Here is a 19551-nt window from a genome sequence, read left to right on the forward strand (position 1 = left end):
TCTCAAGCGGTGGGTGTGGTCAGGTGCCCGCGAAAGAGAGGGCGTGCCAGGAGCTGAGGAGAAGTGTGGCGTGCAGCACGAGGACAGCGGGCAGAGACCGCCAAGCTGCAAAGCTCTAGTGGAGTGGGGAGCAGCCGAGCCGGGAGCGTGGACGCCGGGGACCCGCGGAAGATAGACCGGGTCAGGTGAGCCACAACAACGAAGAGCAGCACACCATTAAGGCGTCCAGCGCAGCAGCAAGAGCCGCTCGTGGAGGTACACAGCCACAGTGGCAACAGGCAGTACAGGGTAATCATCCCCCCTGCCCCATACAACAGCAGCAGCCATCATAGGGTAACTTCAAAGCACCCTCATTTCAGTTATACTACTTATAAGAGAAGTCGCTGTCCTATTGTGATTTATAACTTTTTCTGCCAACCACAAGATGGCCGCAGGCCAACAGCAACAATTGCTTTGAGTTGCCATGCTGCCAACCACAAGATGGCCACCGATTAACTGCTGTGTAGACATACAGCTCCAGCAGTGGAGAAGTTACATAGCCTTGCACCAGAGGTAACTACAGGAGTGGTGAGTGGAAGATTGATTGCACCACAGGCAGAGCTGCACTGACACTCAGTAGTACTGGACTTTCTCATACCTTGTTGCAAATAGCAGAACCTCAGTGTTACTTTCACTTTCAGTATATAGGAGTTATCTGCTTCACTGACCAAGCTCACCAATATTTACCCTGCAAGTTTTCCGGATCACACCAAGACTGTCCTATTTCACAGCACAGTGATTCTTTGATACTTGAAAGCTGGAATACACTACTGAAAGGAGATAATATAGCCCTTCAACCTGGGATAGAACTACGGGACACTTTACAGTAACAGTTGTTTAGGAATATTGAATAACCTGATTGCCTGAGAATTGAATGTGCTTATAGAGAGAAAAGTGGAATTAACATTCAGTGACTGAATTGCTGTACTGTGTACAGGACTTCCATATACACATTGGCGATTCTTCCCTCCCAGATTTAATACTAACAAATGCTACACTAAGTGGGACTAGTACCATGATCAACTTAAACTGATCTATAAGAGCTCCACCAGCTGCAGCAGCGAAGACGGGTAGGAATACAGTGTTTTGTGTTTAAGGTCATCTGGACATTTAAACTGTTAGTTTAGTACTGACATCACTGCTGAATTGTTTTCTTGTAGTGTGCAACCGTTTGAGATAAGAATGTATGCTCAATACTGAATTCAACTGTGAATAGTAACGTAAAAGTTGCCTTACATTGTATGGTCATACTGCCGAAGTATTATTACACCAATCCGTATGGTGCCGTGCAAATGCCATTGTTTTTATGTGTAATCTCATTATTGATGTTTTTCCCACTGATGCAATACAAAGGCTGCCTCATTGAATGCGGAGTGTTATTTATGCAAGTGCCCTGCCGACTCTCTAATAAACCTGTGTTCACAAAATAAAAACCACAAGCTGCCTCGTCACCCCTTCATGTGCTTCCATTACTCTCACCTCTCCGTAAGTCGAGTGAAGATTGAACCACAACAAACAAGGTAAACTCTTTACTTACCACATAAAGTCAAGGTTACCACAGGGGCGTGGCCGGAAGAAGAGAACAGCTCAGAGAAGCCAGACCTCAGTGGAAAGGCACCCTGAGCTGAGGAGCTCGCTTAAACAGGGAAGCTGTCTCCCCAGGCTGATTATTAACCCCTGGGACGCTGGTTTCCCGCAATAATATGTCCCTGGTTATCTAGTGGATCGCAGTGGCTGGAGCCTGCGTCCACACTCAGCCACCTCTGGTCTTTCCCCTGAGACCGGAGGTATCGACTGCCTTAACACGCGAGCGGCGACAACCTTGACCTGTCCTCTAATGTCCGGTTGAAGTCTGGGTTCTCTCTGGGGGCACTGGCTAGCGCTGTCCCACGGAATGCCTGCAGAGATCCCCAGATCAATACTGGTGTTGCGGCACCAGAGGGGTGACGGAGCGGCAGAGCAGACGTCCCACGGACAGTCTGCTGCTGCGCGCTCTAGTCGAAGAAAAAGAAAACAAATCAAATCATAAAAATAATAGCTTAAGGGCTGCCTAAGCAGCCTCCCTGCGTAATGGTGACCTGACTCCGGCAGGGCACCAATGAAACTGAGGTGCCTCTGGCTCGGGGTATAGGGAGAGTGGACCAATGCATCCTGGGAGCTGAAAGCTTTTAACTGCATTGCGCCCGGAATCAGTTCCATCACCTACACCTCAGGGTCTCCATGTGGAGCCTATGGACCCCGAAGAAAAAATAATTTTAAAAGTCTTGCATTAGGTTATTATAATTCATGCATTAAAGGGTGGATGCAAGTATAAAAATACCATTCTCTCCTTCATCCAGGTGGAACAATGGAAACAGCACGTTCTAAAGCAGGCTGTATGGGAAAGTATGCTCAGGAGTTGTATCCAGCATCTTACATCCAATACAAAAAATTTATTAAAGGAGTGCATCAAAAACTAGGTGGATGCTGAACACAGCTGCTTACACAAACCCCCATATCGTGCCACCTTGGATGCTCTCAATGATACTGTATAATGTGCTGCCACATTTTTGGGAACCAGTTATTCTGCTAAAATGCATGCTTGGCAAATGCTTAATAGTATTACACTTAGCAATAGCCTGTTTAGACCCCAATTTTTCTTGTGGGCACTATAATGGAGCCAGAACTCATTCACTTTAGGTCTGAAAGGTCCTTACAGAGAAAAGCATAGAGGGATGTTAGAAGAGGTGGCAATAGGCCTACAAGTTTTGTTTCAATGATGTGCCTACTCCTGAACAGCGCCCTCTACACGCCAAGGTATAGCAGTATCCCCCAGATAGGATGAATGAGAAATGTAATAGTGAATAGCCTGTCCTACTGTACCTCTTCCGCTGCTTGCTTGGAGCCAAGATCAGCTTCATCCTTCTGTGCAGAAGGAGCTTGAGACCGGCATGCCAATTGGTACTGATACTTCCTCAAAGTGTGTGCATAATCCCCCATGGATCAGCTATAATTCCAGGAGGTCGGGCTGTTTGACGAGGAACTGGATTCTGGACTCCCTGAATATATGACAAATGCAATAGAATCATTAGACTCCCACACTAATTCACAGGCACTCCCAGCTACCAGAGATGCTATGTGCAACTTCAAATGAATGCATTTCTATAGACTTTAATTGAAGATAAACATGGTCATTATACATCTAAGATGATGATTAAAATGAATCAAATGAATATGAGCATGCGTGGACATTTTTTTTTACAAAAAAATAAATAATAATAATAATTGATCATCACAGTGGCACAGAAGTCAGCATTGCTGATTCAGCATGCTATGGCTATGTATTTGTGTAGCTTTATATGCTCTTCACCTGCTTGAGTCTGTCTCCTTGGGGTGCCGTCGTTTTCCCCAGGTCCAAAAATACTGTAGGTTAACGAACTTCAAATAAAAATGCAACCTTAAATTGTGTGTGCACGCATAGGTCTGGTATTAAAAATTGTACTATAATCTCCAATAGGGCATTATTCAAGCAATAACCCCTGTTCAGGTCTGTGCAATATGGTGGCGTAATGAAAGTAAAAAAAATATTCTACATGCTTCAGCAGATTTTATCTGCATTCTATCTGACCCGATGAAGAAGCAGCATGGTAACATTGCAACATTAGAAAACACCTCCTAATCTTATTAACAAGTTAACACACAAAGCAAAGCAATGAGGATCTTGCAAGAAAGGGACTAAAAACTTCCCATAATTTGCAAAATCCTTGGTAAATGCATTCATACAAAAGAGGGATAGCACACTTGATTTAAGCCTCCTACCTAGCTGAGCACGTTGCTGTTTTTCTTCTTCACAACGCAAGAATGTGTCCAGTAATTTGAGATCTGTCATGTAATCATCCATGCCTGTAGGGGAGCTGTAGGCAGAAGGTGAAGAACGGTACCGAGATCTTAAGCCACTGCTTTCCACAGGTCCGGTGGCACTAGGATATTGTGGTGATCCCAGTGTGGGGCTGTAGTTTTGTATCTGGAAGCAGAATTATATTTTGTAGAGAAACAGAAGAGGTGATGTGAAAGGGATTACTACACTAATGCAGGGTACACACTAAAACGATGAGTGCCCAGCACAATATCGCTAACGGCGGGACCAGGCATCGGCAAGTGCAAACACACTAGCCGATGTTGGTAGTGACAGCGGGGGCCATGCTGCATTCGTCAGCATGGCCTTGCTGACAATATCGCCGGTCCAACAGACGATGCCGCTGACAACGTGCGGGATCGTGCATAGTCAGCGACATAGCCTGTACACACTGCCCAATGTGGATGATATGTCATCTGATCTGCCGTACCAAGACCAAACTCGCCAACTTCGTAAAAATTGAAAACTTCGACAGAGGCTTCCAGGTTAATGAAAACGCTGCTTTGAAAGGTGTCATGCATGGCATCTTGAGCAAAACAGAAGAGACGTAAACTAGGTTAATGTTTTGAACAACCTTCTAGAAAAGTATCAATTCGGCTGCAACATGTCACTCAAAATCCACTTTCTTGACTTTCACCTGGACTTCTTCCCTGACAACTGCGGTGCAGTGAGTGGCGAGCATTGTGAGCGATTTCACCAAGACATATATCAGGGTAGGTGAAATGTTTCTATGCTTGCTGACTACTGTTGTACAGTGACAAGAAATGCCCCAGAAGAGGAGTACAAGCGACAAGCAAAGAGAAAGCACCCCCATGAATAGGCCACTATATTAGATAGTACTTTTGTATGCTGTATGTTTGTTTCGTTTTGTGTTCTTATTTGTGATTGATAGAAAATAAATAACAGTTGTTTTAATTCAATCAAGAAAATATCAGATTATTTTAAAATAGCTTTTCACTATGACTATATTACTAATGTACATACAGTATAGTGCAAGTAGTGTAGCTCAAAATATAGAGCTAGTTAAAACATTCTGAAATAATTTTTAGTTTTTCTTGACCTCAAATTAGTAATGTATGACTATTTTTAGAAAGGAAACAAATTAAAAGTACTAATTAGTTGTACAGTGACCGCTACACCAGGAAGTGCAGTCTGAGCTGAGAGACAGGAGATGCCGGGTATTTACACCGCAGCACAGCGTGCTAGCTTTTTCCAGACACTGGCCCTGTTGGAAGACGTTTGGAGCGTGGCAGCAGTACTGTGAGTTAGTGTACACTCAGTCCTCACTAGACGGACATTGAGGGATTCTAAACCGCTGAAGGTCCATTCCCTTAGGCTGACCGGGACGCCGGAGACTGTCTATACAAAGGCGTTATTTGGTACCTTCCAAGGGGGTTGTATACTGGACTTCTGATTACCAGCAAATCAGGAGAGTTACATTACCACAACGGTTAGTAACTTACAAAGAGATATAAGCGGTTTACACTGTTTTTTCTGCCTGACCTGCCATACTTTGCTGCTAATTACATTGACATTTTAATTACCAATCAATGCTTGCTGTGGATGTTTGAGCATTACAAAACCTGCCATGCTTTGCAGCTAAATCCAACACAGGAACTTGCAAACCACAATGTTGACCATTTGATGCTGTATACTAAACATTTTATTACTGTTACAATTAACAACAAAAACAACATCGGAGACCTAGGTTTATATTGGCTGTTACTAACAACAACTGGACTGTTTTCATATAAACATGACCATCCAGCTATATTGCGACACATTGCGATTATTTATGGACAGTGGTAATTAAGTGTGTTGTATATACCCAATCTGTGTACACGCAGATTCATTGAAAAGGTTTTTTGTTTTTTTTAGACTGTCTATTTTATAGCTTTCTAGCTTGTCCTGGTGTATGCTATTTTCTATCATATTTATTATCACTCTTGTATATTTTTTGAATAATTATTAAATGTTTTGTTATTTAATTTGATTCAGCGCTTCATTCAGTTATCTTTTGTACACTTTTCTGGGGGATATAGCTCCCCTGTCTTTTGGTAAGCTGCAGAAGCATTATCTCTTTTTTATTAACTCTTTTCTGGTTGGACACGCTCATTCTTTAGCGCCCGGTTCTCTTTCTTCTCTTACCGTTTTTAGTGAACATACAGGAAGCTGCATTTTGTACCAGCTGCAAGCAGTGCAATTTTTTTGCTGGGCCCAGGTAGAGGCCATTGCAGTAGTATAATTGTGGTAATACAAATGCATCTATGACTTTAGGCAGATCTTCTGAGAGAATTAAGTGCTTGATTCTATGTTCTATGATTCGCAGACGAAAGAATGAGGATTTCATTGTGGCTGATAACTGATGTTTAAGTGTCAAGCCACAATCCAGGACAAGACCAAGATTCCACACATGTTCAGTGTTTTGTAATTCTGAATCCCCAAGCATAAGTCCTGTTGGCCAGCTAAGCTGCGGCCTTGTTAGTGGATGGTGATCTCTTATCATAAGGACCTCTGTTTAATCAGGATGCAGTCGCAGTCAACTGGCACTCATCCACTCCTGGAGCTCCACTAGATAGCCATGTAGTGTTTGTAATGTATTAGGTTCTCAGTACTCGGAGCAAAGAACAGGTACAGTAGTGCATCATCTGCATAGCCAGTGTTCTTCCCACGCTTTGTCGGGCGGTACGCCCGGTAAAAATCCCCCACCGCCCGGCAGTTGAGCTGCACTGAGCACATGGGCGGAACTAGCGGCGGCGCAGCAAGTTCATTGCACCGGAGCTCGCACCCGCCGCTAGTGTCCCCAGGGCCCCACAAGTGTAGGGCAGACCGTAGTGAGTAATGGTCTGCCCTACACAGAAACAAACACACAGCCGCCAGCGGCAGCTGTGTGTTTGTCATAGTAGCGCAGCCAGCCAATGAGAGTCATACAGACTCTGATTGGCTGCTGCGGCCACGGAGGGAGCCAGCTGAAGCTCACTCATGAGCTCCATTCCAGCTCCACCCACAGCGGTTGATGGGAGAGACGTCATGACGTGTCTCCCGTAGTGCAGAGCGGGCAGGGAGCAGCGGACAGCGGCGGTCATCGGCTGGAGCGGGGATCAGGTAAGTTGTCTATTTTTTTTTCTTTTGTGAGTATGCGTTACTGTATAAAAGGGGGCTGCTACTGGGGGCACTGTATAAAAGTGGGCACTGTATAAAGGGGGCTGCTACTGGGGGCACTGTATAAAGGGGGCTGCTACTGGGGGCACTGTATAAAGGGGGCTGCTACTGGGGGCACTGTATATAGGGGGCTGCTACTGGGGGCACTGTATATAGGGGGCTGCTACTGGGGGCACTGTATATAGGGGGCTGCTACTGGGGGCACTGTATATAGGGGGCTGCTACTGGGGGCACTGTATATAGGGGGCTGCTACTGGGGGCACTGTATATAGGGGGCTGCTACTGGGGGCATTGTATATAGGGGGCATTGTATATAGGGGGCTGCTACTGGGGGCACTGTATAGGGGGGCTGCTACTGGGGGCCCTGCATAGTGGACTATTTAAGCCTGGGAGTACTGCATAAGGGGCCAGTCTGGGGGCACTATTTAAGCCTGGGAGCACTACATAAGGGACCAGCCTGGGGGCACTGCATAATGGGCACTTTTGACTGAGAGCCAGTGGGGGAGCAGCCCGAGACCTGTCGTACTGGATTGGTAAGGGAGATATCCCTTTTCCCGGCGCGCATAATTACGAAGCCCCCACCCAGCTACTTTTTGATGCCACCTGGCTGGAAAAAAATTCTGGCTACCACTGATAGCAGTGGTAGACCTGGCCACGATGTCTGTTTATTTCACCCAGCTGCAGTATGTATACTGCAAAAAGCATGGGTAGTATAGAACCTACCGGAACACCACATGGCTGTGCCAATGGTGATGATGAGTACACTCTAGAAGAAACTCTGTGACATGGCTGTGAGAAATGACTTGCACCTGCTAAGGACAGTGCCATCCAGTCTACAGTAAATTTTTAGCTGCTCAGAGAAAATCACATGGTCCACGGTATCAAATGCTGCAGGGACATCCAGCATTAAGACTGTACATTCATCTCTGTCACTTCCCATCAGAAGATCATTAAGCACGGTATCCGGTATTTACTGTAGGTCTACAGTGTCTAGATAGACAGTGTTTAGGTAGGCAATGGAAGATGACAGGCAATAGGTCGACAGGGACCGGAGGTCGACAGGGTCTGAAGGTCGGCAATCTAAAGGTCGACCGGCAATAGATCGACAGGGACAGAAGGTCGACAGGCAATAGGTCAACAGGCAATAGGTCGACAGGGACTGAAGGTGGACAGGCAATAGGTCGACAGGGACTGAAGGTGTTTAAACATAAATGACCAGGGAAGGGGGGAATAGGGGGATATAGTTTGAGCACAGGATATAATATATTGGATATAATTAGTCAAAAGAATAATGAAAATCCACAATTATAAATATCAAACCCTAGTATAGGTGTCAAGCAAAAATATTGTGAAGTGTGGAGGTGCTCCCCATGAGAGTATAGATAAACGTAGTATGGGGGAGAAGAAGAAAACTCTCTTGTTGGGGGCACTCGAATGTAAAGGTTATAATAAGAATAATATATAAAAAATAACTTTTATTAGATATATTTTAAAATACCAAAAACAAGTCTGAGCCTGTTACTTATTGGCATTACTGTTGGAATAACAGCTATAAATTATCACAAGCAGAACACGAACATACATAGCACATAAGACAACATATAATACAATACTTATCACAATTATGTGAAGCTAAGTGAAATATTACAAATAGGTCTATAATTCTCTGTCTCATACAATATTGAGACCTATATAAAACATATACTAGTTCAATGACCTCATAATGTCGTCATAGCACAATGGCTAATCAGAATTACGGCAGAAGCATACAAGGAAATCTTCTAGAAAAGAATGTGATAATAACCATACAATATTCAATATAGGTTACGTGAGATATCACAGCACAATAACACTGAACAGTAATCAGGGAAATACAATGATAAGGGGGTCAGATGAAATAATAGCTGACCCTGCAAATATCAAAATGAATATAAGTAAATCACAGGTTGTAATGAGAGGCAGATCACACGTAGGTCGCCTGTGATGCCACCCAGGTACTTGTAGACAGTAAGGTTATAGGAAAAAGTAAAGCTACTCCTTTATGTGGAGTTTACAAAATAGCAGCTGCTGCATGCCATTGTATAACCATTGAATGGCATGTGAGCGTACTATAAAGGTACTCCCAGGGTAGGGAATAAGTACAATGAGTATCTGCTGTTGGACTGCGTTAAAAAGAAGGTCCTGGTGTAAACATTGCAGGAACCTCTAATAGGCGCACCCCAATGAGAGTACTCATAGAGACAATAGTTATCGTAATGAAATAACACAGCATAGGTTTGCGATCTGTGCTGCTGCCAGTCATATACCAAAGGTAGTGGTGAGTGGTGGGAAACCCAGATCGCATATGCAGTGATAGGAAGAAAGAGTATGAGTGTAGCTGCACTATGGCTAGTACAGGACAAGTGGAGCTCTGTTGCCCTAAAGGTATTGCAGGGTCACAAACTTGTCTCTGTTAAATAAAGCCACTCAGTGCGCTAAAGAAAGTGTAGTATGAAAAGTACCTGAGCGCTCACCTCCAGGGAGCCGGTGTGTAGTATAGAAAATCTGCCACTAGAAGAGCCTGTCAGTATGCTGCCATGACGAATCCCGCCTGTACACAGCCGAATTCGCGGGTCTGAGACACGCGTTTCACTGTCGCTTCCTCGGTCAGATGCATGTGGACTGTGATACACAGGTGATCTTTAACCTGCGTTGTGACCAATGGGAGAGCAGGTGCTGTGTGTTGCAGATGCAATACCCTTGTCAATAGGTCCAAGTGTTAACTCCCTCTATTGGTCCACAGCAACAGGAGGGAATGAGTCATAGGAGGGGGGAGTGTTTGGGTTAGATGAAGCTCATAACGATCAGGCTAACAGGCTAAGGTGGAAAACCTGACTAGTAGCTAAAGTGTCTGTCTTGCAGCAAAAATAGTTATGCAAAAATGCTAATACCAAACATACAGATATATAAATAGTAGATATAAATAAGTGTGTATAAAGTGATTAGAATAAAGAAAATGTCACTTCCTCAGTCAGATGCATGTGGACTGTGATACACAGGTGATCTTTAACCTGCGTTATGACCAATGGGAGAGCAGCTGCTGTGTGTTGCAGATGCAATACCCTTGTCAATAGGTCCAAGTGTTAACTCCCTCTATTGGTCCACAGCAACAGGAGGGAGTGAGTCATAGGAGAGGGGAGTGTTTGGGTTAGATGAAGCTCATAACGATCAGGCTAACAGGCTAAGGTGGAAAACCTGACTAGTAGCTGAAGTGTCTGTCTTGCAGCAAAAATAGTTATGCAAAAATGCTAATACCAAACATACAGATATATAAATAGTAGATAGGAATTTTTCTTGGACCACTAATAGTTTTAGAGCTTCTTAAAAATCCTAATTTAGATCCCGACTGCATGACCAACTGCAGACCGGTATCAAACCTTCCTCTTCTAGGAAAGGTTCATGCGAAAGTAGTTGCAATTCAACTGAAAACCCGTTTGTCAACCCATGATATTTATGACCCATTTCATTCAGGAAAAGACACGGCACTAGAATGAACACCGCCAATATGGCTAGTAGATGGCCTTCCACCCATGTCAGGATGCGTGACACCGTGAAGTATGAGTCTGGCTTGTTGCAGGGCCCGGAAGACTGCTCGAAGTTCCAATATGTTGATTGGCAGAGCAGACTCCTCTACTGTCCACCGTCCCTGAAAAGAGTGTGGACCTGTCACTGCGCCCCAACCCCGGAGACTGGCATCGGTCGTCAGAAGGACAAAGTCCGGAATCCAGAAGGGGCGCCCCCTGGTGAGGTGGACCGACTGGAGCCACCAAGTCAGAGACAGACGCACCTCCGGAGAGAGCACCATCGTTTGTGACCTTATCCTATGGGGTAATCCATCCCATCTGGAGAGGATTAATTTGTGCAGAGGCCAGGAATTAAACTGGACATATTCCACATCAAACGTCGACACCTTGGATCCCAGTAACTGCATTGTATTGACACTCGGCAACTGTGGAGGCATCTGCGCACCCGCATCTGCAAAGTGGAGATCTTGTCTGCTGTCAGAAAAATCCTTTGCTGTTGGGAATCCAACAGAGCGCCCAGATGGAGCATCCTTTGATGACGGGATCAGGGAGGACTTCTTCCAATTGATCTATCACCTGTGCATCTGCAGCACAGATATCATCATCTGCAGGTGGTGGTTAAGTACTTTTGGAGACTCTGCTAACAGCAAGAGATCATCCAGGTATGGTAACAGGAGGACCCCCTGCAGCCGCAGATGGGCTGCCATAACCACCATAATTCTTGTACCCAAGGTGCAGTAGAGAGGCCAAACGGAAGTCCGAAACTGGAAATGTTGTTGTGACACAGCAAACCTGAGAAAATGCTGGTGAGCCGAAGCAAATCGGGATATGCAGGTAGGCATCCTGAATATCCAGCGACACCACAAAATCCCCAGGTACCATAGCCAGTATGATCGAGCGTAGGGTTTCTATCCTAAATCAAGACACCCTGAGGAATTTGTTCAGGGACTTGAGATTGATCGATCAGTGGGATTCGTTCGGTTTTCAAACCAGAATGTCACAAGTCTCGGACGGATTATGGATGCGGCCCGTATTTAGGGAATTGGCTAGACCTATGCCTGAGGCCCAGAGTCTAATGTGCCGGCGGTATTCACCAGGAATCCTCGCAAGAAGGTATGGACTTGGCTGCATCCGACACACAGGTCGCAGCCATAAGGATATGTTCCCCTATACAGATGCTGGTAAACTCTGGATGAAGTGGAGAAGATGTATAGCTTAGTCAACAGGCCGGGTCAGAACCAAGCAGACTAGATGGTACCAGGAAGTAGGTGTAAACAGGTCACAGGGAATAGCCGAAGTCAAAACCAGATATCAGATGCAGTACCAGGGGTCAGGCGAAATCAGAGTCACAAATGAAGCAAAGGTCAGGAACAGGTAATGAAATATCACAGGAACACTGGAGTATGGTAAATGAGCCTATACTCTAACACCCTCTTATAGAGGAAGTTCAAACTTCGCACCAAACGTGACTTCACATTTGGCGCACCTGTCACTTTAAATTCCTTTGCAGATCGGCGCGTACGCGCCTAGGAGAGCCATGGCCACCTGCACTACCAGACAGCGCGAGGGGGACCCGGAGTGGACGTCACGGCAGCAGGCGCCGGGGGACTCCCGCCCGCTGCCTGCTACCGGAGATTCCAGTGCTGCCGGACCCGGTAAGTAGTAGCCGGTGTCCGGCGCATTGTGACACAGAAAAAGACTGGAATAATAACCAATCCCCCTCTGGGGTAACGGGACCAGTACAATAACTCCTGCCTGAAGCGAGGACTGTACTGCCTCCTGAATAGCCAAAGCCTTGTCGGATAGGAGGCCTGTGCAGAAGAACTGATGGGGAGCAGAGGGCGTACCCCTGAGACACCACTTCTCTCACCCAGGTGTCTGTGGTAGTCTGACACCAGTATTGGGTGAACTGAAGAAATTGGTCTCCCACCCTGGGATCCGCCAGGGGGAGGCCTGCCCCGTCAGCCTGAGGGCTTGTCGTCAGGCTTAGCAGCCGGACGTCTCGCACTCCAAGCCTGTCTCTTGGGCTTGGTAGATGTTTTGGTGGTTGACTGCCTAGGAAAGGACAGCGGGCATGATTCAGACCCGGTCGCAAGCGCTGAGCGCTTGCAACCAGGTCGATGGTGGCCCAGTGCGCATGCGCACGACGGAGCCGGCTCCATCGTGCGCATGCGCAAGACCCGGATAGAGACAGGCAAACAGTCGCTCCGGGTCTTGCACCAAAGGGGGCGTACTGTCGATGTTCAGTGACAGCGCGCCCCCCTTGGTGGGCAGGCCGGGGGAGTGGCTGCCCAAACAGTGGCGTTCCCATGTGAACGCCTCCGTTTGGGGGCGGCCACACTAACATCACGAGTGATGTCAGTGGGAGAGATTTCGGCTCTGTGAGAGCCGAAATCTCTCTGGGGCTTGCGGCAACGAGACCCTACCACAAGGGTCTCGTCGCAAGCCCGATGACCATCTTCCTGGCCAATTGCTATAGCTGTGGGTGATCACCCACAGCTATGCGAGCGGCCAGGTGGCCGCTCTAAAAAACAAGAAGGCCGGCCTTGATTCAAAGCGAGCGCTCTGTCAGAGCGTCCGGCTCTGAATCAGGGCCAGAGTTCTAACCTTACCTGGGGCCTGATAGGTATGAAAGGACGAAGTCACAGGGAAAGTAAAATGGCTGACAGTTTAGAAAGTGAAACTAATGTCACTACCAATCAACTACACAAACTTAGCGCCTGGAAGGATTTAGTGCTACATACACTGACCACTTCCAGGAGGAGAGGTATGTAGGGGGACCCAAGCTCTGCACCGCCTGTGAGATCTGCGACTTAGCCAGGAGAAAATGGCCGCCAGGGATCACTGAGGGGGCAGATCCAGAGGAGGAGAGCTTCCACAGCCCAGCCAGACCGCAGTGGAAAGGCATGCTGTGCAGCGGGGAGGAGTCGGCTGTTGAACAGGGAAGGCAGCCTCCCCAAGCTAGCGTTTAACCCCGGGACGCTGGAGCGCATCCATAACTCTGCAGCCCACTGTCCCTGGTGGCCTAGTGGAAGCACAGGACTCAGTGCCTGGCTCCACTTGCTGTCATCCCCAGGGAGTCCCCAGCCCTGGGGGAAAAGGACCACTGTGGTGACACGCCGTTTACCCTTTGAATCCCCGTAGCATCAGGCCGCAGTCCAGGTATCCTCCGGGGTCCCTGCTAGCCAAGACCCCGGATCAGTATCACCAGCTGTGTTTAGAGGTGGTTGTGGGGGGAGTGGCTGGAAAATGCAGGCGTGCCTGTCCGCTTGAACTTCGTTGCTTGGGTGTGCATAAATTAGCCACTGCAATTGCATATGCTGCTTTAGAACCCACTGCGTGCGCAGAGACTTGCAGTGTCTGCGGCAGGTCAGACCTGCTGTAAATGCTGCGTGAGTGGTCGATGCGAGTCGATGGTACCAATGTTTATACAGAAGAGCGACAGTGAACAGTGACAGTGAATAAATGCAAGAAAACAGTAGTGGGAGTCTGTACGTCGGCGTCGCTTTTGCAAGCATTAGCATATTTTCGCAACGGTGATCAGTGCGAATTCGCAGTTGTGAAGGCAATAGTGATCCTTATTGAATCAGGCCCTAATTCCCAATTGGTATTCCTCATAATAGAAGTTGTCTGGCGGGCGCAGTTGTGGTTCAAAATACTCCATCCTATAGAGCCCTTTGGGAGGAGTAGTTTGGTACCCTTTTGGACTCAGGATATCCCATCTCCACCAGAGTGCGACCCATCGCAATGAATGGTATGCATGTCCATGTCCTAAGCACTGCAGCAACTGCCTATGGATCCTACAAAGTACTGATCTCCCCCTCTGTTCTCCTGCGGCTGGACGTTCCTGGACCCTGAGTCTTGCGCTGGCTCGGCCTCTGGCTACCTTAGTTGCTCCATTCCTGTGGTGTCTGAGATTTGCTTCACAGACACTGTACCTGTGACTTGCCAAGATTGCTTCGGTATATCCCCTCTAATCTAGTACCCTTCAGTACACCTGTCTGCTGAACTACTCCCACTGGATTGCACAGCAACTGTTACCTTCTTTTCTCCTTATGCCACTATATGTTGGACTGTCTCCTGCTCTATATTACTGTTTATGGTATACTGTGTTATATTTTAAAGGATGGTATTTTGACCCTTTGCCTAATACTTGTTTTTATTATATACCATGAATCTATGCAAGGTTATTCCGCTATATACATAACATATTGTTCTGACTATGGGGCCTATTCATTAAACGTAAAAATTCTGTGGAGATAATTAGCTTTAGAACTCTCATGGAGTTCTAGCTAATTATAGGTGGAATTCATAATTCCACCTCTCCATAAGTATCTATTCCGAAAAGCTGTCATTTTTGCGATGACAGCTTTTCGAGAAATAGATACTTTTCCCTGCCTACACTACCTTATCGCATGTGGAAACACTGCTGCGCATGCGCTGTTACATCTGTAAAACCAGCGCATGCGCAGCACTGCCTACAGATGCGTTAAGTTTCGTCCCCCCCCCCACCCCCCCTCCCCCCTCCGCTCACCTTCCCCCCCCCCCGACTTACCTGTCCGCGCAGCAGCCTCCGGCTCCGTCCTGCTGGTCTGTCATGTGGTTTCCCAGCAGACCACATGACAGATTAGAAAAAAATAATTTTTTTTTTCTTTTTCTAAACTTTCTTGTGCTCTGCTGGGGAGCACACATGACAGACCAGCCTCCGAAGCCTGAGGACGGAGCAGAGCGCCGGAGGGACTCGTCGGGGGACCTGCACACGTGTATACAGGTAAGTTTCACCTGCTATTCGCCACCTCACAGTGGCGAATAGTAACTGCATCAAATTCCGAAAATTGATAATTTTCGGAATTTGATGAATACCATAATTTCCACATCCCCATACTAATGTATGGGGAGTGTGGAAATTAACGCAGGGGAACTTAGCAAGGAGATATCTGTGATATCTCCTGTGCTAAGTGGCTACATGAATACCAAAATAACGTTATTTAAGGAAAATGTCCTTAAAAACGTTATTTTAGTGTTGATGAATAGGCCCCTATATTGCATGCATTCATGTAATGTGTAAATTGATTGTGCACGCGTGCCATCTAGTGGTTCTTTATGCACATTACCACATCATTAGGTTTACTTTAGTATGTCATAATACTGTACATTGCATAACTGTACTTTGCTTTAGTATACACTGCTTATCTAATAGTATGACATTTGGATAGTTGTGTTGGCCACTACTGCATCTATTTATTATTGCAGTACCTATGTGTTTACTTTTATGCTCTTACTATGGATTCTTTGATGAAGTACCAGCCTTGGTCATCTCAGGTGGCCTGGATAAACAAAAAGCTGGACGATATTTGTATTTCTTCTAATGATATACTATCGTCTCTTAATTCTGCTACACAGTATGTTAGTGACTACCAATGGAATTTGAGTGATTCTGACAGCTTGAAACTTTTATTGTCAACTATACACCATTCTCACTGTCAGTGCATTTTATACCCAATATTTTGCTAGTCCTGGGTCCTAGTGTTCCACGACTTCCTGCTGACCTCATCAATATGTCTGACTACTACACAATGTGCTACCGCTGCCAAAAAAAGTTTGATTGCTATTGATAGTTTGAGACTCTTGTTGCTATCCACTCCTCATTCTCACTGTCAGATAGCCAATTTTCTACTCAATAACAAAGGGAGTCCCTTTTTAATGATTAGATTGCCATTGACTTAGCATTAATTCATTTACCCCTCTTTAAGAGTGTATCGTTGTTTGAGGGGGGTGACAGGGGGCGGGGTGTTGGGACAGAAACCTCCATTGGTTCTCCTTACTCACGGAAATCAGACCCTTTACAAATCAGTACTTAGGCCGAATGCTGACATTTGCAAGTAATGGCTGGGCGGTTTTCTCTAGGATAAACTGTAGTGGTAAAGATACTCTTACTAGACCCAGCAATGACTCCGTGAAACATTGTGACCATTTTGTCTGTAGGTATTGCCGCTCAACCCTGACTCAGGGGCACAGGGTCAATTGTCACAGCTTCAGCTGAAGAAGTGAAAAGAAAATGGTACCAACCTGTGCGAAAGCTTCAATAGACCATGCCACAGATTCAGTGCAGGCCAGTTCATCTTCTACATCATTAGGGAAATCTTGAGGGAACCAGTTATCAGCATAGCAGGCGGTATATAACGCATCTGGGAGGAGAGCCTATACCCAACTGTAACCGTGTCCCTATGGGAATGTCTTTACTAGAAGGGGGCCAGGTCTCTGTTCTGCCCCAGACTCAGTCTCTGCCCTCTTCATACTTACCCTCCTCATCTGTCATGTCATGATGGCAGGAGATTATTATATAGAATAGGTAATATTTTCAAGCATGGATTTAAACTTTACTGTCAATTATTTCCTAATTCCAGATAACATTTGCAATCCTTACCTTGGTGTAGCTGCTGTTTGGAGAGTAGGGTAATGCAGACGCAAAAGAACTGCTACTGCTTGGTAACATAGCTTGTATCTGAGGGCTGTACCCACTGATGAAGCTGGAAGAGAATTTGGGATAGGTGCTGCGTGAACTTGAGGGACTGTAGCTTAGTACACTTTGCCCTTGCATGCTAGGAGACGGAGTGGTTGTTGGGACAGTGCTTTTCAAGTGATCATTAGGTGGAGTAGATGGCACAGCCGCAAAGAGAAATACAATGTTCTATTAACAACAGTCTATTTTCAGAATACAAACAAAATAACATATTGTTTAACTACATAAACCCCACCAATTCCTTATCATGGAATATAATACCATGTAACCCCTCCAATGATCATTTGCAGACATCAAGTACAATGATCAGCAAAGAAACTACTGTAGTTAGAAAGTATTTTCAGCAAGTACTTACATGAATATGGTACTCCTAGGAGCTTTTGCTGTGAGGGACTCAGCATATGGCTAGGTGATGTCATTGTGGATTTAAAATACCTCCAAAAATCAAACAGTGCATTCAGACTGAACAGTGAAGCAAGTGCTAGTTCTGGCAAGAAGAAATAGGACAATTAACAGGTGACCTGGTCAGTTAGGCAAGTTACACTAGGTTTTCTGCACTTTTTCCATTTGACCTGAAGTAGCAGTGACGTGTTATTCTGATTTCCTCTGTGTGTGCAAACAGGAATCCTGCAAGTTTGATACATTGATAAGGGCACCATGCTTAGTACACCAAAAACACACAAAGGGCTCTATTTAAGGACGAGCCAAAACCCTTTTAGCACTTGCTAATGGGGTTATGATTTCCATTCTATATTTCGCTTACCATTGTTGATACAGAATACAGACAGCGACATCCCAATGGTTGGTATCCCAACAGGGATCAAGTAAGTATACTTACCCACCCCCCTTACCCCCCCAACCCTCCCTTCTTGTAGCATAACCCTAACCCTCCCCAAAACCTAACCCCGCTATGATCCCTAAACCTAACCTTCCCCCCCACGGCTAGCGCTAGGGGCATTACGGGTTCGGGATTAAAACAGAGGTCTATAGAATAGTATGGCAATCGAAGGACTAAGAAATTATTAAGAAAGACAGCAGTACTGCGGTGTACAAAAAGCCTATAAAGTTAAGATACTGTGTTATTTCCAAGTCTAATAAAAATGGATTACACAATACAAATTAAGTATATTTAACACAATGATCAAAGTTACTCTACAGATATGTCCTTAATATACATCTTTGCTACAGTAGCGCTAAAAGCCCCTCTCGGCGCACAAGGTCCTGTGAGACTCTGCCAACACCAGTCTTTTTTGCCAAAAATGCAATGCGACTCGGACACACCATCAGACTGTGCTGATTAATTTGATATGCAACACTTGTATATCTGGGTGCGACTGAGTCTCTGAATCTGTATACGAAAAGCTAGAATGTAGCAGCCGCAGCTTTTTTTATCCAAGTTCCTTTGTGGTTCATATATAGACTCAGGTGCACACAGATATACAAGTGTCACATATGAAATTAATTCAGCACAGTCTGCTGGAGTGTCCGAGTCGCATTGCATTTTCGGCAAAAAAAAGTGCAGAGTAGCACGGGACCTGGCTCACTCACGCCTGGCAAGTCACGCTGCGTGGTGTATGGTGGTTAGATGTATGAGGCACATCTGTATGTTAAAAAGTAAACCTATTTTTCTAAGTCCATTGGGTGACACTCTTAGATACAATGAGTATAGAAGTGCAGTACAAGAGCTTGGGCAATTTAAATCTAAAATCCAAAACGCTGAAGCTCCCAACTTCTATACCCCACTGGTTGCCTGAGAGTTCAGTATTTTTTCAACAAACCATCAAAGAGCAAAAATGAGAGTTATGGCAAGAACTAGCCTTTGTTAACTCTCTTTCTTCAAAGTCCATAGGGTCCACAGGGCACCAGCCATGAACCAGGTGCCCTGTGAACCCTATGGTAAGTTCTTACCATAACTCTCATTTTCTTCTTCAGGTCTATAGGCTCCACAGGGAGACCTTGGGGATGTCCCAAAACAGTCCTTTTAGGGGTTGGGACGCTCCTGCGCTGAGAGGAGAATCCAGCACCCAAAGGAAGCATCCTGAGAGGCAAAAGGTATCAAATGCATAGAACGTCAGAAAGTTCTGGATAGAAGACCACGTGGCCGCCTTGCAAAGCAGAACAGCCGCGGCGAGCTGCCCACGAGGGGCCCACAGACAGAGTAGGAAGCGTTATAGTGGCACATAAAGTGCTGCTATAATCCATCTCCCCCAATGTGTTCAATAAACACACAAAAAAAAAAATCAAATCTACATTTGTCTGGCAAATTGGCTTTACGGTTATGAAAAATGGGTAACTTAAATGCAGATAACTATAAAGTCTTCAAACTCACCAATGTAAAAAAAGTACACATGACATTACATATTTTTTGC

At 45.8% G+C, this 19551-nt stretch overlaps 1 pseudogene; it reads right to left on the minus strand.

The window, feature by feature from the left end:
- Positions 1-19551, minus strand: part of LOC148529130 (transmembrane protein 209-like) — a 438870-nt pseudogene that overhangs the window by 417764 nt on the left and 1555 nt on the right.

The sequence above is a fragment of the Taudactylus pleione genome, unplaced genomic scaffold, assembly GCF_031769625.1.
Source record: "Taudactylus pleione unplaced genomic scaffold, aTauple2 ptg000086l, whole genome shotgun sequence".
Lineage (NCBI taxonomy): Eukaryota > Metazoa > Chordata > Amphibia > Anura > Myobatrachidae > Taudactylus > Taudactylus pleione.